Source organism: Lutra lutra, chromosome 1, assembly GCF_902655055.1.
Source record: "Lutra lutra chromosome 1, mLutLut1.2, whole genome shotgun sequence".
Classification (NCBI taxonomy): domain Eukaryota; kingdom Metazoa; phylum Chordata; class Mammalia; order Carnivora; family Mustelidae; genus Lutra; species Lutra lutra.
The window spans coordinates 219165168-219184209 of record NC_062278.1 but is presented as its reverse complement, the minus strand read 5'-3'; the positions used below and the strand labels follow the sequence as shown (position 1 = coordinate 219184209).

The window sequence follows — 19042 nt, the reverse complement described above, 5'->3', positions numbered from 1 at the left end:
TGCCACCGTTCCACTGCCTTGCCATAGTTCTTTTTTTTTTTTAAGATTTTATTTATTTATCTGACACAGAGAGAGAGATCACAAGTAGGCAGAAAGGCAGGCGGTGCGGGGGGAAGCAGGCTCCCCACTGAGCAGAGAGCCTGATGTGGGGCTCGATCCCAGGACCCTGAGATCATGACCTGAGCCAAAGGCAGAGGTTTAACCCGCTGAGCCACCCGGGTGCCCCAACCTTGCCGTAGTTCTGACGTGTGTCTTACACCTTCACGATTCAGGGTCTTTGGGCATTTCACAGAGGAAGAGAAACGCATAAATGTAAGAAAACTGTGAGAGATGACATCTTTAAATAGCTATTTCTCCAAAGAAGGTATACAAATGGCCACTGAGCACGTGAGAAGATGCTCAACACCATTAGCCATCTGGAAGATGAGAGTAAAAACCAAACAAGTACCACCACACACCAACTGGGTCGGCTATGACAAAAGCTAGGGAAAGCAGCGTGTCGGCGAGGAGGAGCTGGAGCCCTCCTACGTGGCTGGTGGGAACACAATATGGCGCAGCTCTATGGAAAACACTTGGCAGTTCCCCCAAGAAGTTGAACACAAGTGACCATATGACCCAGCAACTCCACTCCTGCGTATCTACCCAAGAGAAATGAAAATCTATCTGCACACAAAAGCCTGTCCACACGTGTTCATAACAGCATTACTGGCAACAGCCAGAAAGTAAAAGCCACCCAAATGTTCATCAACAGATGACTGTGGCCAATCCATACGCTGGAAGATTGCTCAGCCGCGAACAGGGGCGAGGCGCTCACATGTGCTGCTCTGGGGACAGACCCTGAACCCACGATGCTCTGTGAGGGAACCAGACACAGAAGGCCACACGTGGTGTGAGTCCACATGTGGGAGATGTCCAGAACAGGCATATCCGTGGACAGGAAGGGGGCTCGTGGGTGTCGGGGACGTGGGGGAGACTGCTTAATGGAATAGGGTTTCTTTTGAGGGTCATGGAAATGTTCTAGAGTTAGATGGTGGTGTGATGATGGTTGTGTAACATTTCAGATATCCTAAAAACCACTAAATTGTCCTTTTAAAAAGATCCGTTTTTTAAAAAGATTTATTTATTTTAGAGGGAATGAGCACACAAGCCAGGGGGAGGGGCAGAGGGAGACAGAGAGAGAGAGAATCTCAAGCAGACTCTTTGCTGAGTGTGGAGCCTGAATGTGGGGCTCGATCTCACCACCCTGAGATCATGACCTGAACTGAAACCAAGAGTCAGACACTTAAGCGACTGAGCCACCCAGGTCTCCCCAAGAAAGGTTGACTTTATGTTCTGTGAATTTAATCTCAATTTTCAAAGGAAGGTGACATAGCAAATGTGTTGGAAAATGCCAGACAAGCAGAAAAACAGAGGATATATAAACTAAAACTGTCCCTATGTTCTTTACTTTAGAAGAAATGAAACGTGATACTACTCAAAACAACGAGAAAATTAGGCCTGAGAACTTGTAAGTTCAAAATCCCATTCTTTAATTAAAGTTTTTATTTTTAAGTAATCTCTACACCCAATGGGAGAACTCAAACTCACGACCCCAAGATCAAGACTGAGCCAGCCAGGGGTCCCAGGGTCAAAATCCTTCTTAAGATTTCCAGAAACAAACTTTGTTAACAAGCAAAACTCCCTTTGCACACAGTCCCTAAGAGACTTTCTGTCTGAAAACCTCCAGTGACAGGGAGCCTAAGATGTAAGGAAGTCAGTTTTAGAAGCGCCGAAACATTTGCTTAGACGGGTCGGGTCCACAGAATCAGTGGAGGGGCACCAGGGAGAAAAGGGCAGCTGGAGGAGGGCACTTCACCATGACTCGAATTGAGCCCAGTTTTGGACCCGAGAAAATTACAGCCCTATGTGAACATTACCACTGGAGAAAGGGCAGGTGGTTTCTAGAATATTCTACACTCATGAAACACAAAGAAAGAGACACCAGATTAGGTTTGTGTCTCGGAAATCTTAAAGAATGTTAAAAAGATGGGGCGCCTGGGTGGGTCAGTTGGTTAGGTCTCCGACTCTGGGTTTGAGCTCAGGTCTTGATCTCAGGGTCGTGAGTTCCAGCCCCACATTGGGCTCCACACTGGGTGTGGAGCCTACTTAAAAAATAATTAAGGCAGGTAGGTAGGCAGGAAGGGAGATAGGTAAACAGAAAACTATGACCCATTGCCTTTAAAGTGAGAGGAAGGCTCAGATGAAGGACGGATAACCTTCTCCGTGATCAGGGCGTTGGGTTTCTGGTTTCAAACTGCACAGCGTCAAGGTGGACGCATCTACACTACAGCGGAAAGACCGAGGTTGGAGCACAGGCTCTGCGGGCTGCCCAAGCGAGCTTCCGCCTCGAGCTGGAAGAGCAGATGCAGCAGCAGGGCTGGGTCCTGGCTGGCATGCGGAGGGCAGGACCCGGGGTGCAGGTTATGGATGGGGGTGGCCCGTGGGACTGCGGGGACAGGTGTGCTGGGAGGGCAGCAGAATGAACACTTTGCTCGAGGACCAAGGTGGCAAGGAGTTGGAACCAAGCATCAGCAGGGAACTCAGAGGGGCGGGAAAATACCATCACTGGGGAGAGTCAGCTCAGAGCCAGGGCAACAAGCGTGAACTTGTGTGGGCACAAACTGGCTGGGTGGCTGGGCCTCTCCCAGAGGCACACGCGGGCCTGGGTGCTGCTCGTGGTGACAGGCTGGGGCTGAGTCAGCCACCTGTGGGCTCGGAACTGGGCAGAGCAGAGTGGACGGGGAACAAGTTTCGGAAGCAGGAGCTGGTCCGGAGAGGGGCGACAAGGGGTCTGAGGACCTCTGGAATGGCAGACAGAATCCGATGGATGGGTTCACTGTGCATATCCCGGGGCGGGGGGCGGGCACGCGTTTTCACCGGATTGCCCCAAGGTCTGTGAGCCGCTGTGCTCCGGGTGGGATGGGGAGTTGAGGGGAAAGGACAGGCATCTCATCAAGGTGACCACGGAGTGGGTGGGGGCGGGAGGCGGCGGTGCGGTGGACACGCTGGGACAGTGTCACACAGGCAAGGACGCAGTGCAAAGGAACTTTCCCTGCAGGGTTGGCGCGTGGACATCCGTGAAAAAGATTTAATGCAAAGGGAAGGAAGTCCCTTCCATCCAGATATTCCCCTTCCGGGAATTTGCAAACATCCCACACATGTGCACAAATACGTTGGACAAGAATGTTTACTGCAGCATTGTTGGTAAAGTGAAAAAGGATAAACCCAAGGCCTCTCGATAAGGTGCTAATTTAGTACCGGGGGGCACAGCGAGCGGTTCAGTGGGATCTCATGCAGTTATGAAAAGGAACGAAGCCAACACAGAGAGGGATAAGGAAAGATACAGACTAAGTATTAGATGAGAGCGAAGGTGCAGAAAAGCGGGCATAATGTGATCCTTTAAAAAAAATTTTTTTAAGATTTTATTTATTTGACAGACAGAGATCACAAGTAGGCAGAGAAGCAGGCAGAGAGAGAGAGGAGGAGGAAGCAGGCTTCCCACAGAGCAGAGAGCCTGATGTGGGGCTGGATCCCAGGACCCTGAGATCATGACCAGAGCTGAAGGCAGAAGCTTTAACCCACTGAGCCACCCAGGCGCCCCGTGATCCTTTTTTTAATAAAGAAAAAATATTAGCTATAAAAGGAGCAAGATGCTGACACTCACAGTCCCTTGGAGGGACTCTGAGCCCATGATGCTCAGGGAGGGAACCAGACACAGAAGGCCACACGTGGTGTGAGACCACGTGGGTGACATGCCCAGAACAGGCCCACCATGGACAGGAAGGAGGCTCATGGGTGCTGGAAGCTGGGGAGGGGTGGGCGAGGACTGCCAACAGAGAAAGTGTTTCTTTTTGGGATCATGGAATGTCCTGGAACTAGACAGTGGTAATGACTGTATAACCTCGTGAACATACTAAAAAAGGGGGAGTTTTATGGCATATGAATTACAACTCAATTAAAAAATAATAACACATCAGTGTGTTCGTTTTATAGGCATACAAAATGCCTGAGAGGATCCACACCAAACTGTGTTAGTGGTTGGAGGGGCAGAGGAAGAGGGAGAAGGAAGCCAGGGGCTCTTTTTTTCCTTTATATTTTTGGGCCCTCTTTGGAGGCTTTACAATGAAATGATTTCCCTGACGTAAAAGAGGAAGGAAACAGACTTATTGGGGACTGCCCAGAAGGATCCCGAAGTCCTGAAAGGGTCACTACAGAATTCTGGGTCAAACCGCTCAATGGCCCGGAGGGGACATCCGCGTGCAAAGCCCAACCACAACCACTTTACAAAATAGAAAACCCTAGAGTCAGGTGGGCGGGGCTCCTCACGCCTTGGGACTGACCCAAGACCGTGGGCACTGGGAAGGGTGTGAGCGGCCGGTTCGTAGCTCAGACAGCGGTCGCCTTTTAAAAAGAACAGTGAGGACCCAAGTGTCCTGCCTGTCTTTGTTTTGACACCTCGGGCCATCTGTGGCTACTGGGCCCCTGGCACGTAGCTCGCCCAAACTGGGATGTGCTGTGAGTGCAACATAGGCACCGGATTTCAAAGACTTCACGCACGAGACTGCAAAACACCTCGATGAAAATGTGTTTGCATGGATCGCATGTTCAAATAACTATTTCGTTGGACATATTGGATTGAATAAAATGTTATTCAAATTAACTTCACCTGTTCTTACTTTTTCACTGTGGGTACTGGGAAATTTTAAATCACGCAGGCACCTCGCATTACGCTTCTACCAGACAGCTGTGATCTAGGACACTTCTAGAAGGAATCACTGAACTGTGAATTCACAAATATCTTATGAGGCCCTATTCTCCTAGAAAGTACGCAAAATGATTGCTAGAGCCTGGTAAGATGTGCACCTGGTAAGAGCTCTGAGTCAGTTCAACAAGTAACTCCTCTACTTGGTGTGCCACAAAGCCAGTGAGACATGGTCTCTGTCCTTTCACCTTGGGAGAGAAAAGGAGCTGCGTCAGTGACTATGTGGCACAGGTGACAGGTAGAGACTCCAGGTGGGACCGGGCACCATAAACCTGGGGCCGAAAATCTGGAACGGTCCTATCCTGGACCATGTGGAGGGGCAGGATCTACCAAGGTCGCGTTGGGTGGGGCAAACAGGGAGGAGGGACTAGTTCAAGAGCAGGACTGGGCACAGCAGAGTGTGTGCAGTGGCCTGGACGGGAGAAGGGCAAAGACACTGAGCGGGTTGGAGCAGAGGGCACAGGCGGGGGTTCTTGGGGAAAACAGGCTGGGCCATCCGGAGAAAGGCTGGGAATGTCGGGTGGAGCTCCTGGACTCCGTCCCACGGGGCAGAGGTCAGCAGACCAGGGCCCGAGCCCAGCCAAGCCCCGCCCAGTCCAGCGCCTTGTTTTGCATGGCCCGGAAGCTAAGGATGGTCTTTATATTCGTCAATGGCTATTAAAAGAAAATCAGAGTCACAATATTTTGTGATATACGAAAATGATATGAAATTCACATTTCAGTGCCCGCAAATGAAGTTTGATTGGCATGCGGCCACACCCACTCATTTATATGTCGTGGAGGGCAGAGTGAGTGGTTGTAGATAGAGACCCGGTTAGCCCCCAAACCTAAAATATTTACTCTCCGGTCCTTGCTACAGAACGTTTGCAGAAACCCCCTCTGCCCCACTTCGCTTGGAATACTAAAAGATTCTGTGGGCTCTCTCTGCTCAAATGAAGTAACGGCACTTTTGCTGATTTGCAGAAAGACACGTCATGGATATATTTCTCCAATTAAAGCCGATTTACCCTACAAATATTTCTTAAGCCCTTGGTACAGGTTTCCTCTTCTCTGCTAGCGACCAGCAGTACACAACACAACGCAACGCACTCTACAAGCCCCCATCGCTGGGAAACCCTGGGCCAGCCTCTTGCATCAGATTAGACGGCAGAGGTTTTAAAAGGCGTGTGCGATCAGTGGCTACTGCACTCCACTATCCTATTTCGTAATTTAATCATGTTTTATTTTCTAAAAACCCTGCGGGTGGGGGCGCCTGGGTGGCTCAGTGGGTTAAAGCCTCTGCCTTCGGCTCAGGTCATGATCCCAGGGTCCTGGGATCGAGCCCCGCATCGGGCTCTGCTCAGCAAGGAGCCTGCTTCCCCCCCTCTCTCTGCCTGCCTCTCTGCCTACTTGTGATCTCTGTCTGTCAAATAAATAAATAAAATCTTTAAAAAAAAAAAAAACACCCTGCGGGTGCATGTCATTCAATGCACTGATATTTCATAGTGTCACACAAAGACGTCATGCATTGTGCAACTCCCCCCCCCCACCCCACCAGCAGCCACTTTAGGCCACTGTTGAGGGCAGTGGGAGCATCAAAGGGTCGGAAGAAGGCGGACCGGAGGGCCGGCGCACGTCCTCCCGAGGGCAGCGGTCGGAAGTTCAGCAAGAGTCTCTGAACTAGAACGGCACGAGCAGGAATGGGAAGGACGGGCTCCGAAGGGGACACGCAGGCAGTGGAGGGATGGGGGGGGAAGGGGAGAAGGCAGGGGGACCCCCGCCTTCAAAGCTGACTACTGAGATGATGGTAGCAGGATAATCATCTCCCCTTCTCTCGCAGCGCTGCTGTCCTCACCGGCCATGGGCCCACCTGCTCTAAAGCTACAGGGAAGAGAAGGCGAGCGCTGACCGAGCGCGACACTGCGGCCGAAAAGCAAGCGGAGCTGGGTCCCGCAGGAGGAAGGACTCCTCTGCTCCCCACCCAAGGGGCCGGGAAACACAGGAGGCATTCCCCCCCGCCCCCGTCCGGGCCTGCTGATCCGACTGACCCTGCTGGGGCCGTGCCAGGGTTAGAAGGAATGTGTGTAAAACACCAAGCGTATGGTAGGTGCTCAGGATAGGAGGCCATGGCAACCCCTTATTTTTTAAAACACAACCTTGGGACCTAAAGGTTATGACTGCTAAGGGCTGGCTGCTTTTTCTTCCCTGCCCCATCTTCAGGCCACTCTCTGCCTTTCTTGAAAAACCCTCCTTCCCGGGTCTAAGCACAAGGATTTGTCAGAAGTGCTGGGCTGCCAGGCGGCTTCCCCTCACCCCTCCCCTCACCCCCCCCCCCCCCACTGCAGAAGGCAGTCTCCGCTGGAAACGCCTGGGATCCAGGGAAGCAGGTTTCACGGGGGAACACGAACCACGGCTGCTTGAAAATATGTTCCTGCATCCAGATGTCTCTAGCTCCCTTGGACGACAATCCCTATGGCACTGGAAGGTCTCAGAGAAGGTCTATGGCACGCTGAAGGATGGATGTGTCATTTTAGCTAAGAGCTTCGGAAACGGACAAGTGAATGTACAGTTATCTGAGGGTCTCTACCGGCAAACGACAAGGGGGGCCTTGCTCTCTGTGAAGGGCATCCCAGCCTGTTAACTGGTTTCTACTTTGACCAGCGTTAACAGTTACTTCTCTTCTCAGAGAGAAACGTGACGGTCTAACTAGAATCTGGAGCTCCGTGGCAGAAAGTTCAGAAGGGGGAGCTCGCCCCAGCCTGGGTGGGTACTTGGCTCTTATTCGCGCTTTCAAAGATAAAAAGAAAGAGGGGCCACGGGAGGGGGAGTGCCTTTAATCAGATGAGCTTCCGTCCACACTCACCCCACACACATCCACCGTCACCACTGGGGCCCATGACCTCGAACCAGCACCTGCCAATGGGAACAGCTCCCGAGCTGGGGAACAGCGCTGGGAAAATGGATCTTTCAGGGAGCGAGCCAGCGTTAGAAATATTTACCCACAACCTTGAGGGGTCCTCAGTAACTACTTCCTCCAGCCCAGCAGGGCAGCCTTTCAAACCTGCCCCAAATGCGAGGGCCACCTGTTGATGACCGCGATTTGTTTCACATCAACTTGCTGACCAAGTGAAATCTTTGAAAAGTTCCAAAGCAGAACAAGCACGAATTGAGAAGCTGCAATTGGCTTAGACACAGAATGAGACATTTATTATTCTCCACTGTATACACGGCTCCTTCGGAGAACCCAGCTGTGGTTGGGTTCTAAGGCTCCATCACCGCCCCCCCCACCAGCTAAGTTCCCTGCACTTTCTGGAAAAGAATGTGACTTGCGATTTTAGCAGAGCAAAAAGGGGAGTCAATGAATGGTAAGGGCCTTCGATGAAGATTTCTTTGAGGATTTGGTAAAGGAACACTACATGTCGAAAGGACTGGAATGTTAATCTCAACTGAATCAAAAACATGGCATTTTTAGGGCTACTGGAGCTCAGGCAAGGGTTTCACGATGTCTGATTTTTGCTAAAACCAAAGGCGCCTCACTCTCAGAAGAACGCTCTGGGCTCCGGTGTCTGAGACAAACACGAAGCCCCGTGGAAAGTGTGGCAGGCCCCGCTGCCCCTGTCCTCCAGGAACTTACGACCAAGAACATTCCATGAATCACTACCACATATACAAGAAGCCTCGGGCGGCAGCAACGCGGCAGTCACACCCCTTCTGACTGAAGAATCCTAGGGTCCCCAACTAGGGTTAACTCTCCCCCCACAGGGGACATTCGGACATGCCTGAAGACACAGCTGCTGTCACAACCTGGGGGGAAGGGGTGGGCGCCCCTGGCCGACGGAGGCCAGTGGAAGGTCAGCATCCTGAAGGCGCTGGAGAAACGCGGCCCTAGTCCTAACATTTGTCTGCCCGGCTCGCTACGTCGGGTCTCAGGCTTCCCTGGGAAGAGAGCCCCAGACAAGGGTCCTGAGAGAAAAGATTTTGCTGAGTAGACATGACAGTTCAGAGAGAGGGCAGACAAAAGTGGGAGACCCGTGTAAGGCGTGGTGAGTCCATCTGGAGGACTGACTGACAAGGAAAAGGATCTGAGGCCTGAAACGGCCTTGAACGCTGAGCTGAGCACCATGCTAAGGTTACAGCAAAGGCCTGGGGTTTGGCCTCTGGGAGCAGGATGTGCCCGTGTGACCCTCCGCCACAGCCCAGAAGGTGGGTGGGAGGAGAGACCGGGCAGGAAGCATCATCGGAGGCCAGGCAGCCGGGCTCTGTGCACGGACAGGGGGTCGGCAGGGCACGCTCCTTGCTCTTTGGCACCCAAGCATTAAGTACTGCTACCAGAGCTGGGAGTGGCCGGGGGTCCTGCCCACAGCATGGGGAGGGACGAAGACTCCGGTCACCCCTGTGGCTAGAATGAGGACAGACACCAGGCTTGGACAGACCACCCAGGTGGGAGGAAGGTGGGAGCCCACCACCCCAGGGGGGAAGTGGGGACACCATGTCGCTGCCCTGTCGCTGCCTTGCGGCACCTCTGACCCCCGCCCCCACCCTGCAGTCTGTGACATTAAATCACCCCCAATCCAGGAACCTTTGCTTCTGGCCCCCCCCGCCACCCCGCAGTGTCCCCAGAGGGCACTGTCCGGCCAAAAGATGCATGCCCAGGTACGAAGTGGGATGAGCAAGCAGCCTAGTCACACGGGGCTTCCAGAAATACTTTCTATGTCCTCCTGTGGGCCAGTTCAAGAGCTGCTGGGAAAACCAGGCCATGATTCGCACAACGGTGAAGCTGCTGAAAGAGCTCCCGTTCGTGCTTCTGCCACAGCGCCGGGGCCACTGGCCGCCGACCATTTCCGATTTCTGCGGCATCTTCTACCGTCCGCACTTGGCCCATGAGGCTACACGACACACCAAGTACTCGACCGGGCACGAGCTCCTCAGAAGCCTGCTGGGGGCGAGGGCGTGGGGCAGCGGCTCACATAGGACAGAGACTCCCGGAGAGCAACTCACACACAGAAGTCCCCACGAAGGTGAATTCTTCTAGAAAATGAAAAATTCTTTTAAAAATCAGAAGCATGGGCGCCTGGGTGGCTCAGTGGGTTAAGCCTCTGCCTTCGGCTCAGCTCATGATCCCGGGGTTCTGGGATCGAGTCCCGCATCGGGCTCTCTGCTCAGCAGGGAGCCTGCTTCCCTCTCTCTCTCTCTCTGCCTGCCTCTCTGCCTCCTTGTGATCTCTGTCTGTCAAATGAATAAATAAAATCTTTAAAATAAATAAATAAATAAATAAAAATCAGAAGCACATACTTGAGGCGATCTTCCGTGGGTCTGGGGTTCTAAATCTATTTTGTCCTGGAAACAGGCTACATCCGCCCATGTTCTGAGGATGGGGGTGGTGGGGAGCACTGCCTGGCCCTTCCCTTGGGTTCTCACCGGCTAGGCAGGAGCAGGAGCACCTATCTGGGGGCTGGTAATGTCAGGGGCTGCTGCTTCCCAGGCCTTCCTCCACGGGTCACCTTTCAGACAGAAACGTAGCCTAGAGACACGGCACTGTTTCTAGAAGATAAACAGCTTGCATTGTAAAAATAAAAACATAATTAGGTGTGACTGCAACTCTAGCAGCGGACTCTCTATCACTAGTACAATTTCAACAGTGTGTGGTGGAGACAGGCGCTCGTGAGCCGGGCCTTCTGTCTGTGGCTGGGGTCTGGCCCTCTCCTTTCTTCCCACGGGCAGGCCTTGTCTAATCCTCCTGGTCTCTACAGACCTCTCTCTCCCCGGGGCTTGGTCCTTGCCTTGCTCCCCTTTCCGCCTCAAAATCCCTTCAAGATCTCCTCCGTCCGGCATTTGTCATAGTAGCCAAATGGTGGCAACAACCCACGTGTCCACTAGCGGATGAGTGGGCGGACACGGTGTGGCCCATCCACACCCTGGGCTTTCATTCAGCCACAAAGAGGAAAGCCATTCTGGCACACGCGGCAAGGTGGGTGAACCTGGAGGCCTTTGTGCGCAGCAAGAAAAGCCAGACACCAAAGGACACACGTTCTATGATTGCACACGTTCTAGAAACGTTCTAGAAACATTTAGAAAAGGTAAATTCAGCGGGACGGGAAAGTAGATTAAAGATTACCAGGGAGGGTGGCGACGGAACTGGGAGTTTCTGCTCCTGGGACCTGAGCTTCTAGCTGGGTGACGAAGACATTTTGGAACGAGTGACCACAGGCCGTCGCGAATGCACTCAGTACCACCAAACTGCATACCTGACTATGGGTAAAACGGCAAATTGGCCCTCCCGTGTATTTTGCCACAATTAAAAAAAAAAAAACACTTTCCTCTGCTGAATCTTCGTTGGTTCCTGCTTCTGTTCTCACTGTGCACCTGCTCCTTGGATGGCTGAGAGGACCACCTGTATTCTGACGGCTCCTAGGAGCTAACCCCAAGCCCACACCGGCTTAGGCAGCTCCAGACCCTGCAACCCAGCTGCCTACTGGAAAGCTGTCCCCACCCGGATGTCCCCTTGAGACGCCTCAAGCCGGCCAAGTCCTCGCGGGAACTCATTACTTTCCCTGTCGGACACCAGCTTCTCCCGTGGTCCCTGACTCATCACAGTGACACACTGTGCTGGATCCCCAACGCTGGGCGCCTGGGAATCACCCTCCCGGACCCTTGGCCCGTGAGTCGCTAAGTCCCTGAGCCCCTGAGAACCTGGCTGCTGTCTTCCCCAGTGCCCCCTGGCCTGTGCTGTCAGGCAGGCCCCTGTCGCCCGTCACCTGGACTATGACTCCAGATTCCAGACTCTAAGCCTCTGGGTGCACCCTCCAAAACCGTACCCAATCACAAAGCCACGTCGCCACTGTCTCGGCCCAGTGCCAGAGACAATCCCCACTCGTCCAGCCTGGGCTCAGCACACTTTTCCTATAAAGGCCCAGACAGTAAATACTTTGGGTTTCGCTGGTCACCTTGTGCTTCTGTCACAAATACTCTGCAGTTCCCTTGCAGAAGCAGCCAGAGGTGGTGTGTAAATGAACAGTCGGGGCTGAGTCCCAAGAAAGCTTTACCCACGGGCACCAGCTGCAGGCTGGAATGGACCTGGAGGCCATAGTTTCCTGACAACTACTCTTCTCTCCCCCCTCATCTCCCTTGTACCCTGAACCCGGCCCAATCGCCCCACTATCCCCACCCACTGTCCCCACCCAACGGCCTGCCCCACGGCGAAGTCCAGCACCACCACTTCTGAGACCGCCTTCCTCTTCTAGTTGCTCTTGGCCTTTGTAGCTTCTGAGGCTGGTGCCTGACTCTGAAGAATGAATGAACGAACAGATGTCAGAGGTCCAGAAAGCAGCTCTTCTAGTAAACAGCTGGCCACCGCCTGGCAGCCCTGGACTTAGACCATCTAATTTGTACTCAGAATAACATCCAGACTCTTCCCCCATGGCCTTTGGGGACCTCTGCCTTCTTCCTTTTGCTCACCAGGCATCAACCTCATGGCTGCCTTTGTCTGCCGTGACAGGGTCCCGCTGTGTCCTCCAGCCACAGGGCCTTTGCACCTGACCCCCACCCCAGGCCTGGAAGGCTCTTCCCTCTGACCTCCACACGGCTGTTCCTCCTCCTCATTTCAGTCTCAACTCAACTGTCACCTCCAGAATAGCAACCCTGGGCCCAGTGGCCTAGTTCTTACACACACATGCACACGCTCAAACTATGCACACGCTCAAAGTAACTGCAGAGGCCTCGGTCTTACAGGCTTACTGCCCATAGCATGCCTGGGCTGCCGGACACCGGAAGTGAGAACCACTGTACCAGGGCTTCCATGAAGTACGATGCATTTTTAACGGCTGTATGAATTTTTCCCCATTTTTTCAAACACGGACTATGGCAGGTGTGGTCTGACTCACAGTGTCTGATAACCCCTTGCTGTAATGTACCACCTACAGGTTTGGGGAGTCAGCTCTATTTCTCGTAAAGTCAAGGGAATCAAGAAAATTGAAAATAAGAAACAGGAGCCGCCAAGGCGCACAGCAGGGTTCTCGAATCATAAGGCAGGAATGTGTTTTGGGGAGCACGAAGGGGAGCTCAGCCAGGAGCCGGGCGGCTCCTGAGGGCCTGACTCGAGTCCTGGCACGAACAGTGGGCTGGGTCTCACCTCTGAGTGGCGGGTTTCCAGGCTCCGACCAGGATGCACCCACGAGCCAGCGATAACAGAGAAGGGAGACCAGTTTCTAGGTGTCCTCGGGTGTCAGTTCTGCTGGCAGAGTTGGCCACTTGCCAGGGCCCCCCCCAAGGGGGTGACGTGGGGGGACAGGGTGCCAAGGGGCCTTGGCCACAATCAAGCCCAGGGGACTCCCAGCCACTGGCCTTTGTTGGTGGTGGTTCTGCTGAGCGCTAATGCTTGCGGAACGATATCTTTGTCCCAGGGAACTTCTACACTCACAGAAGGACACTGAACCCCCTTCCCTGCCCCCAGGAATGAAAGGGGAGGCTCATCAGCTCCATCAGGCAAAACACAGTTTCCTAATGCCCCGTGGGCACTCGCGTGGGTCAGAAAACCTGAGAACACCATCCCCAGGCCGCGGCAGCTCGTTTGCTCCGGAATAGTAACAACGGTGAGAAAAGAGCAAACGGCCAGTCTTTGCGGACCACTGACTTGCGACCAGGCCCGGTGATACCGGATGACAGACAGTACTTCTCATCCAGCAGCCCTGCTGGTGTGATTACCTCGTTCACCAAAGCCTTGCGTTTCCTGGAGCGCCCGGCACCCCAGCCCCCGGGGCTAAGCAGCAGAGACACTGCACTCGAGCCCTTCTTGGTCCTATCCAGGCTGTTCCGAGATGCAGGGGCAGCGACATATGGAAGGTAAGGAGCGACTGTCCATTTCTAGGTGAGCCTCCCCCACAGGTGGGAAGGAAACCGTTTATTTATTCATTTAACCAATACTGACTGAGAACCTACTCGGCGTCAGAATCGTGCTCTGCCCGGAGGAAAGAGAAGTTAATAAATCGTGCACAGCTTCCTCCCCTTAAGGGGCTGCCCTTTTAATGGGGGCCAGATGGCGATAATAAAAATAAATGTGCGTTATGTCATTACATCCCGCTCGTGAGTGATAAAGGCTAAGGAAAAAGACAGCGGGGGAGGAGGCTAAGTGGGTGTCGCTTTTGAGTGGGTGGCCTGGGGAGGTGACACTGGAGAAAAGGCCTGAAGACAGGGTGGGAGCAGCAAACCCCCCCCCCCCACCTTTACTTGGGTGAAGAGCTTTCTAGGCAGAAAGCTTGAGGAACTCCCAAGAGGCCTGCGGGGTTGAAGCTGAGCAAGGAGCAAGTTCAGTGTCAGGGATGAGGCCACAGAGGACTGGGGTGGAGAGGTCCGGGGTGGGAAGAGACTTTGGCCTTTGCTCGGTGAGACGGTAAGACTGTGAGACGGGAGCCATGGAAGGGTTCTGAGCTGAGGGAAACACAAGGAAGGTAATATGACCCCCTCCTCCACCCCCACCTGACTAACAAACAGGCCGGGGCCATCCATCCATCCATCCATCCATCCGGCCAGGAGGAGCTGGTGGCCTGGAGCGGGTACTGAGAGTGGAGGTGGTGAGGCACGGTCAGGTTCCAGATCGCCACTGATCGGGTGCGGTTGGACCATTTGCTGATGGTTTGCGAGAAAAGAGGCGGACGCCCAAGTGCTGGCCTCATCCGCCAGGAGAAGCCTGCGGGTCTTCACTAACGGGGTGCAGGGCAGACGAGCAGATTGAGGGGCCCATGGGGAGCTTGGTTTGGCCACCTTGCGCTTAGGTGGGCTGTCAGAAATCCATCTACCAGAAAGATCTTCCTCGTTCTCCTAGGCAGACCGCGCCTCCCAGGCCCAGATGATTCCCAGACCTGTCGGGCTCTCTCCCTGGCTCTTCTCCCCATCCTCTGTCACCTACTTCTTATCCCACGCACCCCTGATTCTCTTCAAGGAAGAGCCTGGGTCTTCCTTCCCTTCTCCCCTCGCCCCCCCACCCCCTGTAAGAATTCACTTGCTGCTCTTGAGGTCTCCAAGAAGCATGTCAGTGGTTGTCAGTGTCCTCTTGTCATTCCCTGCGCATACTCCATTCATTCACTCATTCAGCAAAGGAAGGACACTCCCGGTGCCAGGCACGTGTCTAGAGAACTTGGGCTGGGATGGAGAGACTCATCCTTCAAATAACAGAGAGGGAGCCCAAAGGCTTTTTAAATACATCAGTCTACAATCCCTTATAACAATGCCGATCTCCAAAAGGCTCTGAAAACTGGAAAATTTTTTGTCAATTTGGCACAGATAAAATCGGACCTGAACTGGATCCAGGTTCTGGCCCTTACGGACCCACTGGGTGGAATGTCCATACAGCCTTGAGCGGAAATGCCTTGAGCAGAAATGCGGATGTGTTTGCGGGGTGCCTCGGGGCTTACACCTTCGGCTCCCAAGTCTGGCAAGGCTTTCCTTGTCTTTCAAATAGTTCACATTTTACAAATAAGCAGGTGTCAGGGGAGGGGGGCACATTATTTAAATAAGTGGTCACCTTGCAGTTAATTAAAAAGAGTCAAAGTGATAAGATACGGTTCCTACTGGCCCTGGAATTTTACGAGGAAAACAACTGCAAATGTCTATAAAAATCCCAGCCGTACATTCCAAATTTTGACTCAGCTATAACATTAACCAAAGTTCAATTAATTAAATATTGATGAATAAGAATTAATTTTAACTTCACTCTGAAAGTACAAATTAGCTCAAAGGAATGAGATATTTCCCAGCATCTGCATTTCTGGTGACTGGCCCCAGCCCGGCCATGCTTCAGTGAGAAACATGCTAAAAGCTGAATATTAAGGTAATAAATAGTGTATGTCCTGGGGGGCCTGGGGGGGCTCAGTCGATTAAGCAGCCACCTTCAGCTCAGGTCATGATCTCAGGGTCTTGGGATGGAGCCATGGCTCAGGTCATGATCTCAAGGTCCTGGGATCGAGCCCAACAGCGGAAAGTCTGCTTCTCCCTCTCCCTCTGCCCCTGCCTTGCTCGTGCACTCCCTCTCAAATAAATAAAATCTTTGAAAAAAGAGGTAATGTATGTCCTTAGCGCAGAGTGCAAAGAACAGTGGAATTTCGAAGAACTCATTCTGTTGCTTAGTGTATTTAATAACTGTCCCCCTGCTCCCAGATGCTCCTTTGGAGTTTATCTGGCACAAAAGAGGAATGTACTAAAGGCTAAATAATTCAGTTTTGCTTTTATTGCAGAAGCAAACTGTATCTGAACTTACTCCCAGCCTAAACCAGCGGAATAGCACAGACCACAGAAGCAGTCGGCTTGTCCATCATGTATTGGAAATCTTTTTTTGAAAACTACCCGGTCCCCTCTGGTATTTACCAAGCTCACTGGCTGGCCAAGATAGCAGTGATCAGTGACTAAAGAGACTGGATTCTTGGTTTGGTGGGGGCGGAGCCGGGAGAAGGGGGTGGAAGGGGAAGGCAGAGGGAGGGGAGGCTCTCACCACACTCTCACCTCTCTGGCAAGGGTAGGTGATAAGCCGTCTCTAACATTATTCTGGAGCAGGTTCACATTTTTAAACTCGAGTGGGAGAAAGAACCGGTAGCCAGCCCTGATACTCCCAGGATGGCGGGTAAGGGTCTTTAAAGAAGCACACAATGTTTCAGAGCATGAAGACAAGGGATAAAAACGTATTGACAACATGTGCAGGAAAAAAAAGAAAGGTTTTGGTGTTGCTTTTTGGGTCATTATTATTAGCATAATTATTTAGTTGGGGGAGTCTTAGTTGAAACCGAGAGTCTTACATAAGGTTTGATATTTTGGATTTGCGAGATAAAGCTAGCTGGGAGGGAAAAAAACTCAGGAAAGTCTGCACCGCCGGTTAATCGCACCGGGCAAGAAATAGTTGTGCTATGCGCGTGCCTGTGTGCTGGGGGCTGCACCCTGAAAACAGCCAGAAGCCCGCAGGAGGTCTATGGAGAACGCCGACCTGGACTCCCTCCCTCATTCCTGCAGGGCAACCAGGAGGTTAAAATTAGGACGGTGAACCACCCCCGCCTCCGCTGGAATGGCAGGGGCACCTCGGCCCCAGGGGCCCTTGAAATAGCCACTAGGATCGGGGAAACCGAACTTTCCTTAGTGCAGCCGCGAAAACAGCCCACAGGGACCGGTGGGGAGGGAGCCCCTGGCTTCTCTCAGGAGGGGAAAGGAATAGCGTATTTGGGGGGCGAGGGGTGGGGTGTCTGTGTGTCTCTGTGTGCCCAGCGCGCTTCGGGGGGGAAGGGGGAGTTAGGGGTGGGGTTCAAATTCACAAACAGACACGCACTCACACAATCCCAGGAGAAAATGTCACCGAGCAGTTTTGGGCCACAGGTTGGGCTCTTTAAACAAAATAAGTCAATACATTAAAACACACACACACACACACACACACACACACGCACACACGCACACGCGCACACGCACACACGCACACAACTTCTGGGGAAACTCTCATCGCTTGGAGATCAGTCCAAATAGGGGAGCGGCGGCGGCGCGAAGGGGCTTCCCGAGCGGGGTGCAAGCCTTGGCGGACACAGGATCCCCCAAACTCTGGAATGTGGGGCTCAAAGGGAGAGAGGGGAGGAGGGTCCGAAGAGCCTAACCACGAGGATTTTTGGTAAAGAGGTGAGAAACGGGTCCCAGGGGAGTCTGATTCTCGGTGAGTCTGGGGCGAGTAAGGGAGGGGGCGTTTTCCCCAAGACAAGCTCATCGACTTTTGGGTAAACAGTGAGAACCCGGTTCCACCGGAGCCCTCAAGCTCACAATTCTGGAGGGAGGCGTCAGAATGAGAAGACGGTCCCCAAGACACCCCAAATCCAGGAAATTGGGGGCAAAAGTGAAAACGAGTCTTCCGGGCCCTCGCGATTCAGGAGTCTGAGGTTAGGAGTGAAAGAGGGGCCCCGGGGACCCCAATTTCAGAGATTTGGGGAGTAAAAGATAAGAGGGGCTGCAGGAGCCCCAATTCCGGGAGTTTAAGGTAGGGAGTTGAGATGTTTCAAGAAGTTGAGAGGAAGTGAGAGAGGGGTCCCTGGGCGCCCCCAACTTAAGGATTTGGGGGTAAAGTAAGAAGAGGTTCCCGGGAGCCCCAGTTCAGGGAGTTTGAAGATAAAAGTTTGAGGGGTCCAGGGGCACACCCAAGTCGGGGATTTGAGAGGGTAAGAGTGAGAGAGGGATCTCGGGGGCCCCCAACTCAGGAAGTTTTCTGAAAAGTGAGACGACGGTTCCGACTTGCCCCCAAGTTTGGGTAAAAGGTCGGGGGGTGGTTCCCAGACTCCCCCAAACTCCGCCGCGCCTGCGGAACTGGGCTGAAGAGACGGGTCCCGCGGGCGCGCCACCCCGGACGTTTGGGGTGAACGTCCCGACCCCCGATCCGGATCCCCGCCGCCCCCCGCACTCCCCGGTCGGGCCGGGCCCCGGGCGGTCGCATCGGTCACCTGGAGTTCGGGCCGGGAGTTCGGGCAGCGGCTCCCGCGGCGGCAGCAGCGGCGGCTGCGTGTTGGTCCCCGTTGGTAAGTAACAGTCTCCACGGCTACAGTCTCTATGGCGGCGGCGGTGGCGGCGGCGACCGCTCCTCCTCCCGCTCCCGCCGCCCGCCCGCCTGCCTCGCGCGCCCGCCAGCCAGTCCGCCCGCCAGCCCGCCCGCCGCGATGGGGCGGGGCGTTGTTACCGGCAACGGTTACCAGGCTCCACGTCCCACCCCTCAACGGCCCGCCTATGCCCGCCTCCCTCGGGCGCGAGGAGGCCCTGCGGTACTCCATTGGTTGCCTGCAGTGTCCGTCAGAGGGGGGTGCCCCTGGCGAGGATGAGGGCGAGGCTTGACCAATAGCCGGGAGGGAGGGCGTGGCTTGGCGGGAGGCGCGCGGGGCTCGGAGGGTTGGCTAGCGGGAAGCACGCGCGGCTCCCGGTGGGTGGCGCTGCTCCCGGAAGGCTAAACTTCGGCGACACTAATGGGGCCTTCGATTATTCAGGACGTCCCGGCATAGTCTCAGTCTGGGGTCCGCAAACTCCGACCTGCGAGCCAAGTTCTGCCCGCTGCCTGCTTTTCATGGACCACAAGCTGGGAGTTTTAAAATATTTTTAAAGAGGTTTTAAACAGGGGCGTCTGGGTGGCTCAGTGGGTTAAAGCCTCTGACTTCGGCTCAGGTCAGGGGTCTCAGGGTCCTGAAATCGAGCCCCGCATCAGGCTCTCTGCTCAGCGGGGAGCCTGCCCCCCCACCCCGCCTGCCTCTCTGCCTACTTGTGATC

The 19042-nt window shown here is 53.8% G+C and overlaps 1 protein-coding gene across 5 annotated transcripts in view; it reads right to left on the bottom strand.

Moving 5' to 3' along the window:
• RFX2 (regulatory factor X2) overlaps positions 1–18410 on the bottom strand; it is an 89866-nt gene extending 71456 nt beyond the window's left edge. For all 5 annotated transcript variants that reach the window (XM_047709054.1, XM_047709064.1, XM_047709073.1 and 2 more), the window contains exon 1: positions 18232–18410. The gene's annotated coding sequence lies outside the window, so the exon portion shown is untranslated. The remainder of the gene's footprint in view (positions 1–18231) is intronic.
• Between the last annotated feature and the right edge of the window lie 632 nt (positions 18411–19042).